Source organism: Pyrus communis, chromosome 3, assembly GCF_041283825.1.
Source record: "Pyrus communis isolate YQ-2024b chromosome 3, ASM4128382v1, whole genome shotgun sequence".
Lineage (NCBI taxonomy): Eukaryota > Viridiplantae > Streptophyta > Magnoliopsida > Rosales > Rosaceae > Pyrus > Pyrus communis.
Genome location: NC_142567.1, coordinates 5,774,564 through 5,786,498, shown reverse-complemented (window position 1 = coordinate 5,786,498; position 11,935 = coordinate 5,774,564). Strand labels below are relative to the sequence as shown.

General features: G+C 41.5%; 1 long non-coding RNA gene across 1 annotated transcript; it reads right to left on the bottom strand.

Annotated features, from left to right (window-relative positions):
• Positions 1 to 8,217: 8,217 nt before the first annotated feature.
• On the bottom strand, positions 8,218 to 11,397 carry LOC148697804 (uncharacterized). The gene is made up of 2 exons (XR_015960559.1): positions 10,857 to 11,397; positions 8,218 to 9,179 (listed from the first exon to the last, which is right to left on the bottom strand). It is a non-coding gene; the product is annotated as an uncharacterized LOC148697804 (long non-coding RNA).
• Positions 11,398 to 11,935: the final 538 nt, after the last annotated feature.

Below are 11,935 nucleotides of genomic sequence, written 5' to 3'. Positions count from 1 at the left end.
TCCAACCGCTGGTGCCAAGCATTACCAAACTGCAACACCGAAGCACGCAGCATATCCTCCAAAGTCTGAATAGTTCTCTCTGACTATCCGTCCGTCTGAGGATGATACGCCGTACTGTAGAGTAGTCTCGTACCCAAAGCTTCCTGAAAAGCCACCCAAAACTTAGATGTGAATCGTGGATCACGATCCGAGACAATACTCACTGGGACACCATGATACTTCACCACCTTCGAGATAAACAACTCCGCTAAACGGCTCAAAGAATACTTCTCTCTTACAGGAATGAAATGAGCCGACTTAGTGAGTCGATCAACGATCACCCAAATGCCGTCAAAGCCATTTTGTGTACGCGGCAACTTGTACACAAAATCCATGGTGATATTTTCCCATTTCCACTCTGGAACGGGAAGCGGCTGCAACAACCCAAACAGTTTCTTCCTCTCTGCTTTAACCTGCTGGCAAATAGCACACCTGCTCACATACTCGGCTATCTCCCTCTTCATACCCGGCCAATAATAAAATGGTCGAATGGTATGATACATTTTAGTAGCTCCTGGATGCATGGCATAAGCCGAGATATGTGCTTCATCGAGAATTTCTTTCTTCAACTCCACACTATTAGGCACGAACATCTTACCCTCAAGCATCAACATGCCATCCGAATCACGTACTCTGAGGTCTCGCCTCCTTCCTTGATCTCGAGCTTGGATTAGTTCTTGAGTCTCCTGATCAGCTACCTGAGCTTCAAGCACCCGATCAACAAGTATCGGCCTAACTTGGAAATTAGCAAGTAACGCCACTTCTCGATCTTCGGTTTCTAACCTCACTCCCGTAGTACGCAAGTCCGCCAAAAGAGGAACACGACTAGCGTACAACGTATTAATGCGGCCCTGTGACTTCCTACTAAGTGCATCAGCCACTACGTTCGCACGACCAGGGTGATAATCAATCGTGCAATCCTAATCGCTGAGCAACTCCAACCACCTCCGCTGACGAAGATTAAGTTCCTTCTGAGTAAAGAGATATTGGAGACTCTTGTGATCAGTAAAGATCCTACACTTCTCTCCGTAAAGATAGTGTCTCCACAACTTCAACGCAAAAATGATAGCAGCCAACTCCAAATCATGTGTAGGGTAATTCAACTCATGGGGTTTCAACTGCCGCGAAGCATAAGCAATCACCCTACCTTGCTGCATCAATACACATCCCAGACCATTCAAAGAAGCATCGCTATAAACCTCGAAATCACCACTATCGTCTGGGAGTGCCAAAACAGGTGCATGAGTGAGACAATGCTTCAACTGCTGGAAACTCTGCTCACACCTATCATCCCACTCAAATTTAACATACTTCCTTGTTAATCTCGTCAGTGGCAAGGCAATCACCGAAAAATCCTTAACGAATCTCCGATAATACCCCGCCAAGCCAAGGAAACTTCTCACCTCGGTGACGGTTTGTGGTTGCTCCCAACTCTCCACAGCTGCGACCTTCTGATGGTCCACCAAAATACCCTGAGCAGAAATGATGTGCCCCAAAAACGCCACTTGATCTAACCAGAACTGGCACTTACTGAATTTGGCATATAGTTGGTGTTCCCTCAACCTCTTCAACACCAAAGTAAGATGTCGAACATGCTCCGCTTTCGACTTAGAATACACCAGAATATCGTCAATGAAGACAATAACAAATCTATCCAAGTAAGGCTGGAACACCCGGTTCATCAAATCCATGAAGGCGGCTGGTGCATTCGTCAACCCAAATGGCATAACCAGAAACTCGTAATGACCATAACGAGTCCTGAATGCCGTCTTAGGGACATCATCCCTACTGATCTTCAACTGATAGTAACCAGACCTCAAGTCTATCTTAGAGAACACACAAGCACCTCTCAGCTGATCGAACAAATCGTCAATACGAGGCAATGGATAACGGTTTTTAATCGTCACCCGATTCAATTGCCTGTAATCGATACACAGCCTCAAAGTTCCATCCTTCTTCCTTACAAACAAAACTGGAGCGCCCCAAGGCGAAGTACTAGGCTGGATAAATCCTTTATCCACTAACTCCTGCAACTGAACCTTCAACTCCCTCAACTCCGCGGGAGCCATACGATAAGGAGTTAGAGAGATAGGATTAGTACCTGGAAGCAACTCAATGGTGAACTCCACGTCTCGATCTGGGGGTAGACCAGGTAAATCCTCGGGAAATACATCCGGAAAATGTCTGACCACTCTCATATCCTCAACTCTGTTAGGAACAGCCTCATCTAACACCACATGAGCTAGGTAACCCTAACAACCTTTCGACAACAACTTTTTCGCTCGCAGCGCCGAAATAACGCCGTGTCTCACCCCACTCTGCTCACCCACAAAAGTAACCACAGGTAGTCCAGGTCGGTGAAATGTAACTACTTTCCCGTAACAGTCAATGTTGGCACGATAGAAGTGTAACCAATCCGTGCCCAAAATCACATCAAAGTCCACAATATCTAACGGGATAAGATCAGCTGACAAAGCAACACCCTCTACGATCACCGGACATCCTGGGTACACACAATCTACAACACATCTCTCTCCTCTAGGCATAGCGAACTCTAAATCATACCCTAAAGGTGTGGGGCGAGGTCGTGTCACTTGAGCAAATGTATGAGAAATTACGGAATGTGTAGCTCCACAATCAATTAAGACTCTAGCAAAACAACCAAGAATGTTTAACGTACCCATAATCAAGTCTGGGTTGTTCTGAGCGTCCTGCAGAGAAATATTGTGAAGACGCCCCTGGCCCTGCTGACGTCCGCCGCGGCCTCTACTCGCCTGAACACCGCGTCCCTGAGCACCACGCCCCTGACTGGGCTGACCCGACTGTCTCGAAGACCCTGCACTGCTGGTAGCAATCTCACCCTGCTAATACTGTTCTCCCTGATACCACTGAGAACCACTCGCTGGAGCTGGAGGATACGGCATATAGCCGCTCGAATACTGAGGATAGCCACCCTGGGAATAGGGATCCTGGGGGTACTGATACTGCCCCGGAGCATAAGGGACAGCATCACCCTGATAGTGGTAAGCACCACCTCGACCCGTCTGGCCGTAGTTACTAGGACCCTGGATCTGCTGGAGCGGTGCAAGTGGTGGCATAAAGGTCTGTTGCGGTTTCTGCTGCTGCTGACCCTGGGGACAATTCGCCGCTCTATGTCCCACCTGTCCACACGTGAAGCAACCACTGCTACCACGTCTACACTCGCCGAAATGCCGGTTGTTACACCTACGGCAAACTAGGACTCTGCCTCGCCCACCATCGCCCTGCCTCTGGCCTCTAGCGCCACCAGAAAATCTACCTCCACGACCCTGTCCAGTGGCACTGAAGCCACCGCTCGAATAACTAGAACTAGCTCCACCTCTCTTGAAGTTCTGAGTCTGACGGAGCCCGAGCGATGCCTGACCTTTACCTTTGTCATCCTTCTTCTTATTGCCGTCTTTCTCTTCATCACTGTCGCTCGACATATTCTCAGAGTCCTCAATTCTCAGCAGTATCTCATAGAAGTCCTGGTAAGTCTCGCTGTGGACAGCAGTCGCCATAGAACGCCACATCTTCCTGGTGCCCAAACGGAAACGACGGAGCATCTCTGCTGGATTACCAGCAACATCAGGATGGTAGCGGGACAGATCAGTAAACTTGCGGTAGTACTCATTCGCCGACATCTTCCGCTGCTTCAGTTCAGTAAACTCCTGTTTCTTTCTATCGATGTACTCAGGGGGCACATACCTTCTCTTGAACAAATCCGTAAAAACATTCCAATCAGTCCTCTGATCTGGAGTCAACCTACGAAGCTCCTGCTCCCACCAAGCTGCCGACTCCCACCAAGCTGCCGACTCCGTATCCAGAAACCATGAGGTCGTCTCGACCCACCTCTCCATAGGCAAGTTCCCCTGATTATGCAGCACACGGAAAGTCTTCTCTATGTGTTCTAGCCAGCGCTCTGCGCCCTCATGCCCCTCATTACCCTTAAATTTATCCAACTTCAGATTGTACATGGTCTCCAGAGGAGTCCTCTGGGGAGGGCGCATCACTGACTGAAGGGCTGTAGCAAAAGTTTCCCCCAACTGAGCAATATCGGGGAAACTAGACTCAGAAGAACGACGTGGTTCCCGATGAGGCGGCATAATTCTGACAGAAGACACCAAAATCATTAGAATACTCACAAGGACACAGGACTGCCAAACCTAGGCTCTGATACCAAACTGACACACTCCAACCGAGATCGGAGCGTGCTGGCCGTCACACAAAGGTGACGTAGCCATGTGCACGTGCGGAAGCTAATAAAGTAGTAATGTAAAAGTACGAATAATTAAAAACTAGCATACAAGGTACTAAGACAAGTACTAGAATAAGTGTAATACAGATTCAGAGCAAGACTATAGCAGTCCAAAAGAAAAGTTGCGATAAAAGTACACCCGAAGGTAACCCTACGCTGGTGAGTATCTGTCAGAGATGCCGGACAAGCCTTCTAGGAAACCACCGAGACTGCTAATCTACTAGAACCTGGAGGGGCGCAAAACAAAAACGTGAGTGGGCAAAAACAAATATTTCGAAAATCATTTATAGAAATACTTTCTAACCCCTCGCTGTAAAACCTGTATACTTCCCAGAAAATAACCATGTATACGTATGTATAAATATGCCAAACATGCTCAAAAGTATGTCAATCATGCTCGATAGTATGCCATGCCGAAGTCTCATCATAAAATGCAAGTGCCCAGGTATAAACATGTCAATATCATATAATCTGGCAGCCGGAGTCACCTAGCGTGACCTGTACGGCTGCATCTAGAGCTCAAATCTCAATCTCAATATCTGAACCTGCCCACGAGTCGGAACCACCTAAAGTGGTCTGTACGACAGGCCTAGGTGTAACATATATATACGCTCTAGTGCTACGATCACGTGAAGGCTGTGCGAATAATCGCGGGTCACCTACGAGTCGGAACCACCTAAAGTGGTCTGTACGACAGGACTGTGCACCTAACTTGGATCCAAGCTGAGCGTGTGGTGCGGGAGGTGAACATCACGTGAAGGACTGTGCCCTACTCTGGGCGGGAGCACTAACACCGGGGGTGCAGGTTATGAGCTCTCTAATCATCTCAAACTACTGCTGAAAGTAAATATGAATACCATTTACCTGGCACTTACCTGTGCGTCCACAGCACCCAATATGCACATGTATAAATATATGCAACTACTAATATAACCATCAATGCAAGAATAATGATGAAGTAATGCATGGCATAAACTAATAAACATTTATTAAATTTCTGGGAAAACTATAGTATATAGGTATATACGGAAAACAAAAGCCCACTCACTGATATGTGGAAGGGTCGTAGCCCCCCTGCCTCGAGTGACCACGCTCGTCCTCGGGGTACGTGTCACCTATATGCGAAATAACTATGAAAACGTCAATCTAAAAGTACATAACCAACTTCTCGTAATAACTTCTCATACATTGCTCAAAATGGACAATTGAATATACCAACGTGCTCTACACAACCTCAGGATCACAACCATATTTTTAAAATAATTTTTGGACCTCTCACGCGCCCCCACGCGCCAAAACAGGCACGGACCTACGCGCCCCCACGCGCGGCCACGTGCCAGGCACACTGACGGTGTCAATTGACACCGTCAGGAATATTCCGTTAAAACCCTGGAATATTCCGTTAAAACTAACAGGTTCCGTTAACGGCGTCAGGAATATTCCGTCAGAATTGACGGAATATTCCGTCGCCTTCTTCATTCAATCGCCGGCGACGTCGCCGGCGCCGGAAACTGGGAAAACCTGCAACTTGCGTTTTCTCGTTCATTTTTCCACCAATTTTCACGTTTCTTGCACCAAATTAAACCTTAGAACTAGAAGAACACGTCCAAACAAGTTTTAAGGTCTAAAACTACAAGATTATACCTGTCTAAAAACTCCAAGCTCGGCCAACTTCGAACTAGGCCTTCCCGACGTCCAATTTCGTCCAACGAGTTACTCCGACGCTCCTTAGGACCTCACTAACACAACTACAAGCTTCAAAAGTCCAAAAACACGCTAGAATAAGTTTGCATGAATAGTAACTAAAACGGACCTCGTCGAAACGACGTGGAAATGGAGGATTTCTCACCTGAAAATGGTATGGCTGTGCTCGCCTTGACCTTACGAGTTCAATGCTGTCCTTGGTTCCCTCGATCTGTGATGGTTTGGGTGGTTTTGGTGTTTGTCCGTACGCTTTCAAAATGAAGAAGAAGGAATGGGGTTCTCGGGGGAAAGAAAGAGAGAGAGACAGAGAGAGACAATGAGAGTGAGACTGTGTGTGTGTGTGTGTGTGGCCCTAAGCTTGCCAACACCACACAAAACAACCTAAAACAATAATATGAAAACAAGCTAGGGGTAAAAGGGTTATTTCACATGCACGTTTTCGATATTTCTGGGACGGGATGTCACATTGAATGTTTCTAACACTAAATGAATAATTTAGAAAAAAAATTTAATTATCTTGATATGTAAAATATGTAATTATTGAAATAATTAATGATGTTTATTAAAACCAAGGGACCTTAATTAAAATTTGAAAAGGAATAAGGTTTCAATCAATGGAGTTAAAAAAAGAGGGATGAGAACTTAATTTCTCCTTAATTATATCCCAACCTAGAGAGATTTTTCAGTGTGACCGGTGCACGAAGTGGTACACCACGTGTCACTATGCAAATGGTGGGATATGTGTGCTAAAAAGTTAATAACTTAAAAAATAAAATTTCTCACAATTCCTATTAAAACACGTGGTATGCCACTTCTGTATCTTCAACCTTGGCGTTGTTTCTCCAGAAACCCGGTTGAATCGCCCTTAATTTGTATCTTCAATATATCTCAAATCCAGGTCCCCACAACCACCCTAACTAGCCTTACAACTCATGTAAATCCATCTACACATCTCTCTTTACACCAAACAAACGTACACTAACTCCCAACTAAAACACATATACCAAAAATTAAGCTAGCCTTGCAACTCAAACATACAAAAATAGAGACGAAAAATATAATCACGAGTGCAACAACAAGGGCTTGGATAGTGGCAGCAAGCATTGGTGCAGTTGCCAGTTGAGGCACTAAAAGACCAAGTGTAAACATTGGTTTAAATGTTCAAATGTAGAGGAACCAAGGATAAGTGTAAACTTTGGAATCTAATGCCACTTAATTCACATTTCACTAGAATTTATTTTCAACTGCAAACGAAATCTAAGTATACATGTGAATAACAATTTCCCCTTGCATTGCTTGTTTTTTACTGAAAAATAACATGATATATCAACTTTTTACAGACTATGTTACATGATGTGAAATCATGTGGAACCCATGCAAGATTCATTTTATGTAAAAGAGTGAGTGTAATGGTTGGGAAATTAGTTAGTATGCGCATTATTACTCTTTGAAAAAAAAAAAATTGATTGATGTGTTTTATGATCGAATTTCCTTGAGAACTTTAGAAGGAATCATGACCAATGAGTTCTATTGAGTGATTGAAAGTATCACTATTTAATGTTTCTTTTTCTTTTGGAACTAATTGTTCTCAAGTAGTACATTTTATTATATATAATATCTATCTAATGACTACTTAGTATTACAGTCTAGTAGTATTCATCTGCACTTGTGAGTGAGAGATCTTAGGTTTGATTCTCGCCAAATGCGAACTTGAACCACATTACTTCTAACTCATTGAATATAATATCGTTTATTAAAAAAAAATCTATCTACCAGAAAAAAGAAGAAAATAATGTCACATATTATCTTTGTTTATTAAAGTGCCAAATGAAAACACTTTTAATCTTATTGTTGATTGAAAACTAAATATAAGTCATAATTAAGTTAAGGGTTACACAAGAGGTATCGTGGTGGAGGCGAAATTTGTTTCGTGACATGTCAATCAACTATACTATCGGATGATAGGTTGACAAATCTAATTGTAACTGGATGCCAGTCACCCTTTTGGTTTAATGTTTTGATAAAAACCTTAGGATCTAGGATGAAAACCTTATAAAGCTAGAATTATCATCTCTGCATCCTTATAAATTTTATTAAAGAGAAATGGTTTTCGTATACTGTTGGTTATTTATGTCCTTAAAGATAAATCTATAGAAGAATGTTAGAGTTTGAATTATTGTATGTATTCTTCTTTCAAGGAGGCAATATAAATACAAATTACATAGTTGACTATGGTTACAAGGAATCCCTAACAACAAGGAAATCTCTGACTCTAGCTAACACTCATTCTCAAGTTGGTGCATACATATCTCTAAAACTCAACTTGTCGACTGAGTAATGAAAAACCTTTACGAACACCTCATATGTTAACACATCTGCTAACTGTTCCTCTGATCTTACATACGGAATATTGACAAGCTTGATGTCCAAATTCTTCTTAATAAAATGTTTATCCACTTCAACATGTTTCGTACGATCATGTTGAACTAAATTATTGGCAATCTCCATAGCCGCTTGATTATCATGATAGAGTTATATTGGACCCTTTTTATAACTAATTTCCATGATCACAATCTGAAGACACAAAAGCTTACAAATACCATGAGCCATCCCTTTGAACTTAGCTTCTGCAGAACACCGAATCACCACATATTGCTTCTTGTGACGTCAAGTAACCAAATGTCTACCAACAAAAGTAAAATACCCGGATGTCGAACACCTACCAATTATGTTACAAGACAAATTGGCATCATTGTACTCGGACCTCCAAATGCCCATTCTTCTGAAAAATTAAATCTCCTTAAGGTGAAGATATCATGTAGCTCAAAGTCATCACCACAACTGCCATATGATCCTCACTAAAGCATGCATAAAGTAAATTACAACACTTACAACATATGCAATGTCAAAATGAGTAAGAGACAAAGAAACAACTGACCAACCAACCTTAATATCTCTCTTTACCTATTGGAACTTGGTCGAGATATATAGTTAGATGATGATTCTGAATGATAGGAGTTCTTGCAAACTTGCATGCTAATATACCAGTTTCGGAGAGCAAGTCCAGCACATACTTATGTTGGGACAAACCCTTTGACCAGGCTAAGTGGGAGAGGTCTCGTGGGCCACTGGATGTTAGTGAGGCGTGATGAGTGAGAATCTGTTAGAGGCTAAGAGTGAGAGCTTCCATGAAATTTTCACAAAGAAGAGGATCAAGATTCAGAAGAACAAAGGTGGGCGGCGCAACACAATGGAATCGCCTAGCAAGGTTTAAAGGTACAAAAATGATATTGTTTATGGGTAATATAAAAAAGGGTAAGGTACAAAAAATTACCTCAATTATTGGTCTCACGACACTTTCATACCTCATCTTTTTAAAATGACAATGTCATACCTCATCTTACGAATTTGTGCCAATGTCATACCTCCGTCAGTTTTTCTGTTAATTTCTCAGTTAAATGCTGACGTGGCTTAATTCGGGACCCACTTTCAATTAAAAAATTAATAAAATAATATTAAAAACTAAAAAAAAATCATTTAATAATTTTTAAATATTAAAATAATAAAGAAAAGTTTAAAAAAAACCAAACAAAACTTCCCCTCTGCGCGCCCTCTCTCTTTCCCCCATCTTCATCTCCCTTCCTCTTCTTCCTACCTGCTGCAACCCAGAAAAAAGAAAGGAAAAAAAAAAAAAAAAACTGTCCCTCCTCACCCCCCCCACCCCGCGCACCTTCTCTCTTCTCCCACCATCTTCATTTTCTTTCCTCTTCTTTCCCCTATCTGCTGCAACCAAAAAAAAAAAAAAAAAAAAAAAATAGAAAAGGGGAAAAAAAAAAAAATACCAATTGTCTTCCCCCGCACCCAACCTCCCACCCATCCTCTTCCCTCCTCTACACACCCCACTTCTTAAATCCACACCCATTCCCCCCATTTTCTCCGTGCCCAGGTTCTCCACCCGCGAAATCAGCCTAGCGAACGGGTTTTTTTGGGGGGGGGGGGGGGGGGGGAGGGTGTACGAACTGGGTTGGGTTTTTCTTCTTCTTCTTCTTCTTCTTCTTCTTCTTCTTCCGCAGGGGGTGTGGTGGGGGTTGATGGGTTTAAAATTTTTTTTTTTTTTTTGGTTGAAGATTAAGCAGGGAAGAAGATGAAGATGAGGGGGAAAGAGAGAACGGGGGAAGGGGGGTGGAAGGGACGAAAAGTTTTTTTTTTTTTTTTTTTTTAACTTTTATTTATTATTTTAATATTTAAAAATATTAAATGATTTTTTTTTTTTAATTTTTTTTTTAATTTTTTAATAGAAAGTGGGGTCTGGATCAAGCCACGTCAGTATTTAACTAACAAATTAACGGCAGACTAACAGAAGGTATAACATTGACACAAATTCGTAAGATGAGGTATGACATTGTTAATTTTAAAAGATGAGGTATGAAAGGAAAACTAATTCGTAAGTCGTGACACCAATAGTTGATGTAGTTTTTTATACTTTACCCTATAAAAAAAGGAAAACTAATGAGAAATGCTTGAAAACTTTGAGTTTTAATGATAAGCACAAAATAAAGGGGAAAGTGAATAATACCAGAATTGACTTTTTAGTGTAAAAATATGGTTTTTCGTTAAAGTGAACAGTATCAGAGCTTTTCGTTAAAGTTCCCATATAAAAAACGACGTCATTATGGGTTATATAAAAAAATGATGTTGATTTTTATATATGCTATTTTGGTTCGGTTCGGTTTGGTTCAATTTCCGAACAATGAAAACCGAAACTGAACCAACTATTTTTGTTCGGTTTGTTTTCACATATTATTCAAAATAAGTGAAGAATTCGAAGATGTCTTACCAATATTACTAGAAATTGCAGTTGGTTGACGATCTGAATTTCGTTTGATGAGATCCCTGCTATGATCCCACCATTCAGGATAACCCACAATCTCATAGCGGTGGGATTTGGAATGACCAGGTTGACATTGATTGCATGCTCGATTTGAAAGAGTACTGCTGAAGTTGTCCGTTGAGCTAGCAGCAGGAGTTTCTGATCGGTCTGGTGGTGGTTGGTTTTAAGCAGCCAATGACATAGGTTTCGACTAAGTGGGTTTTTTCTCGTTAGCCATGGTGACAAACTTTCGAAGGAGTTCGATTGGGGTTCGTGGGCTTCGGAAGCGACCTGAAGTTGGTTCAGCGTTTGATGTTAAGCAGCAGTCTCTCAATAGGTTCCCTAGAATCCGGTTCCAGGGTTTTAGTTCGGTAGAAGTCGTTCGATTCGGCAAGATTCGTTTGGTAAAAGCCGGCTGACAAACCACTTTTTCTTGGGTGTGGCCACAACTATGAGCGACGACAACAAATGTTCTTCTTTCTTTTTTTTTTTCTTTTTGATTTCTTAGCTAGGCCCGCGATATCAACTTAGGGGTGTAATCAAATTCGGATTTGAAAGGATTTTAAAAGGTTTTATATTCATAGTTTAGTCAATTAAATGATTTTAAAGGATTTTAGAATCCATTCAAATTTGGATGTGGCCACAACTATGAGCGACGACAACAAATGTTCTTCTTTCTTTTTTTTTCTTTTTGATTTCTTAGCTAGGCCCACGATATCAACTTAGGGGTGTAATCAAACTCGGATTTGAGAGGATTTTAAAAGGTTTTATATTCATAGTTTAGTCAATTAAATGATTTTAAAGGATTTTAGAATCCATTCAAATTTAAGTGTAGTCAATTAAAATATTTTAAAGTATTTTAAAATCCATCTAAATCTAAGTGTATTAAAAAAAATTAAGATTTTGAAGGATTTCAATAAATTGTGGATTTTGTGGGATTTGAAAGTAAAAAGTATATATAGCCAAGAGTAAAAAGAATCAAACCTCACCCTCTAGGATTTCAAATCCTTCCATCACAATCCACCACAATCCTTTCAAATTTTTTA